The sequence below is a fragment of the Atta cephalotes genome, assembly GCF_000143395.1.
Source record: "Atta cephalotes unplaced genomic scaffold scaffold00024, whole genome shotgun sequence".
NCBI lineage: Eukaryota > Metazoa > Arthropoda > Insecta > Hymenoptera > Formicidae > Atta > Atta cephalotes.
The window spans coordinates 4745485-4749733 of record NW_012130088.1 but is presented as its reverse complement, the minus strand read 5'-3'; positions in this window follow the sequence as shown (position 1 = coordinate 4749733).

Sequence of the window (4249 nt, the reverse complement as noted above, 5' to 3'; positions counted from 1 at the left end):
GTGGAAATGTTAGACAGTACAAAAGGAAAAAATACGGGATGGTCAGAGAGAATCAAGAAAGAATGGAGCGGATTCACCGAAAACCGCCATGTTTAGTACACCGTTGAAGTGAATAGGAGATATAATAGGAGCGTGATGGAACATACGATGCGCACACTAGTATCGTACTGCACTAGTATGTGTATGACATATATATATATACATACACACACATTCACATTTGAAAGTGCACATGGCGGAATCCATCAGAGAAAAGTATCACTATCTGTTCCATTCTCCCTTGATTTTTTCTGGGGATGGCCATCTTTATTTTTATCTAATGTTGAGCCGCGCATAGAACTTTGAAAACTAAAAGAGGCGATATATTGCTCTCCTGAAATCTCCTCACCTAACAGTCAAAATCAACAGTGCGATTAAACAAGGATGGCCATCTTTAGAGTATCTATTATATAATAAAAGCCATATTTATAGTTAGAACTTATTCTTAAGACCACTTTAAGCATAGTCTTAAGATGCCCTTTAGGACTGCGTTCCAAAACTCTCTGAAGAAAATTTTACTCGAAATATATAGTACAAGTAACGTATACTAGCATAGCATACCTTGTTCAAAATTTTATTTGAGCTACATTCCAAAACTTCCTCTCTGAGGAAAATTTATTCGAAATATGTGTAACGTATACTATAGCATAGAGAGTAAAATCTTTCTCGAAAAGGGAGTTTTGGAATATAGCCTTGGAAAAGTCTGAATGTGATTCATGACCACATCTAAGCATTTAATTGAGGCTAAAGTCCCATGAGATGTATTTATCGCGTATGGCGCCTAACCGCGTAACCAAAGAAGTAATCCGCTGTTGTGATTTCGCGTTTTACTGATTATTGATTGGTTACGCGATACGCGGTTACGCGATAAATCTTATGGGACTGCAACTTGAGGCTATCTTGTTCATCATGAATTCATAGTTATTTTAAGATAGCCTTATTTCACGCATATATTGATAAACACGACGATCTTCGCGGAGATGTGTGCAAAAATGGAAGTAAGAATTACAACCTTCAATGATCTTGATTTTGATAAATTTTATCTATCAGATCATGATCCTAAATAAAATTCAAGAAGTTTTCGTCCATTCGACACTTCGGATAATGTTAATGCCAATGGTACTGTAATTTTCAAGTCTTATAACTCGAAAAGTACTTAATGAAAAATATTTAGTTTATTATAGTGTTTTGCAAAACTCTTAAGGTAAGCTACAAGAACATGTAAAATGAGAGATTCCATTTAAAAAATTCATTCAAAGTGACCTTGTCCTGATCTTGTCCTTAATAAAGCCACCCAAGGTCAAACCAATGGTACCATCTTATGTCCCCCTCGAAGTAAAACTTTTATTGGAAATATTTTCCCGTATCTTTTATATTTTACAAGATATTTCGATGCAAAAGTCGAAATGGAATACTCTGTATATGTATAAAAAATTTAAGTTATTTTTACTAGAGTGTAACCTTGACAAACATAGAATATAAGGAAGAGCAATATATAATTGAAGGTGTGATATATAATATCATTGAAACCATTGATGTTCATAAAAAATTATAATGATAGATAACGTAATATTTCATTTAATTTTATTGAAGCATTTCTAGTTTTCTATTTACAACATTTGTACAATCATGTTCCTTTTTTCTTGACTGCTCTCATTAAAATATTCTATCTGATTTAAATCTTCTATTTCATTATTTTCATTATTTTCAATCTGATCATTCTCTTCCTCTATCTCATCAAAGTAATTGTCATTACCTTCTTCCATTATAATAAAATTATGTAAAATGCAATATTTAATTAAATTATGCAAATGCATAATTAATTAAATCTAAGTTGTACATTTCTAAATATTTTTAGATAAAATAACTTTTCTTTTCCTTTTAGTAAGGCGTAAGTCATTTCTATCTTCAATCGAATAGAGCTTAACTTTTTATTATATCGTATTTGTTCTTGTGTTAAATGACCATTATCTTTAAATGGTATCATTAAAAAGGGACTTAATGGATAAGCGCTACCCCGATTAAATGATATTTTGCTGGAATTAAATTGTAATACATAATGTTTTGAAAGAGAGCTATTTCGGAAAACAGGGACATCATGAACTCTTCCTAGCACACCTATATATACATCTATAATTAATTTTTTGTTATTGCATACACCTTGCAAAATAACACTATGAAAACTTTTTCTATTGTAATAATCCACTGAATTGTTATGTGGCTGCTATTATTTAAATATGGCAACCATCGATCGCACCAATTACTCCCGGTATTCCTTGAGAGCGATCTTGGAAGTCCTGCAAAAGAGAATTAGTCTAATATTTAAGTTGTAACCTAATATTTTATATCTTTTTTTTAGATGATATTCATATGGACCCACAGTACAATATAATTAGTGTTAAACAAATACGCAAAAAGAAAAATTAAATTTTGAATTTGGAATCCGAACATTAAAAAAAAATCATTATGGATCGAAATAAAAAATGAATTTACCAAATATAGTTATATAATAAATATCGAAGTCCTAGAAAAGTTTAGAGACATGAAAAAAACTTATTTAAAGATACATGATAATAATAGATAAGAAAAAAAGATAAGTAATACTGGAGGAGGTGCAATTTCATGGGAATATTATGATACCTTTTATAATATATTTGACAGCAATAAATCTGTTGCCATGAATAATGTACTGAGCAGTATGACAGAGAACAATGAAGTAATGAATCCAGATAGACAGAAATTGTCATTTCTTAGTCGAACGATTTTGAGTCTTGGAATTTAGTGGATAAAAAAATGCAGTTATCACATCATATAGTTCTGATGGAAAAAAGACTACTATTCGTGTTACATGTAAAATTTTAATATGTTTATCAGTATTATTAAGATCTTTTTAAATTGCCCTCAAGCATCAAATTATTATACTAATATTATATACATAATTCTATCGGGATTTTAAAATCCGACAAATCAATTCGCGCAATTTTTAATACATGTGCGGTACTGAATTTTTTAAGCACTTAAGATCCAGCTTCGATCATGTAAAGCATTTATTTCTTATTAGTTATTTATATATATAATATTATATATATAAGATTCTTTTACAGATAAGAAAACAAAGGTAATATCGGCAAAAGAAACTATGATGAATTTAAAAAAGACTTTACAAGTTGAGAAAAACAAATTACGAGAAGCCAAAAAATACGTAAATCAATTAAAAAATTGGTACAGTTACAAATAGAAAAACGTAATAATATATTGTATTAATATATCTATCACAGAAAATTCCAAACAATCCAACGACAATAGATTCCGGCAAAATCATTAAGCAACAGACGCAAAAGCAACATCAAGCAGGTGCTGCACAAGATCATTGATTATAGCGATGGGCAAAATATTACAGAAGTATTTCATTAAAATAAAGAAAAAAAAGGAAAGAAATAAAGATTAAAAATCTAACATGCAAAATGTTTTTTATAATTCTATTTTTATACTTGCATATTGTTTATGTAATGATAAATATTTATTTTTTGTTTATACCTTATTTAGATATTGTTCATTACATTTTTGTGTATGCATTTTGCGTGTATGCAATTATTTTAATATATATAATTTCAGTTCCATTTAGATATCAAGTTGTATTTGTTTAAATTAGACTTGTAACATAAAGTACAATACTTATGTAATTATTATTTTATTTATATACACATGGAGATGTAAATATACATAAAAATATTACTCCAATATTTAGTTGATCGTAATTTTATTTAAATACAATATTTTATATACTTTGTCTATCCATGATTACTTACTTTTGAAATAATATGGATTTCTGCCTCATTTGGCCACTTGACATATGTGCCCAACAATGAAGATAATGTTCTAATTACATTTGCATAATAGTGTGCTGTACCAGGAACTATGTCAAACCTATCTCCAACTGCCAAAAATAATTCTGCTTTTGCTAATATCCAAACTGTCAATGCTACTTGTTTTTATAACAACATAATATTCTTTTTCATTCATATGCTGTCCAATAATGTTCACAAGTTGCTATAAATTATAAATTAACATCAATATAATTATAGTACAAATAAGTTTCCGCCGTTTTTTATAAAAAATTAAATATTTATTGTGAAAGAACGGTACATAATGTTTTATTCAAAGTAATGGCCATCGCTAGCCACTACTTTTTCCCATCTTTCTGGTAGCA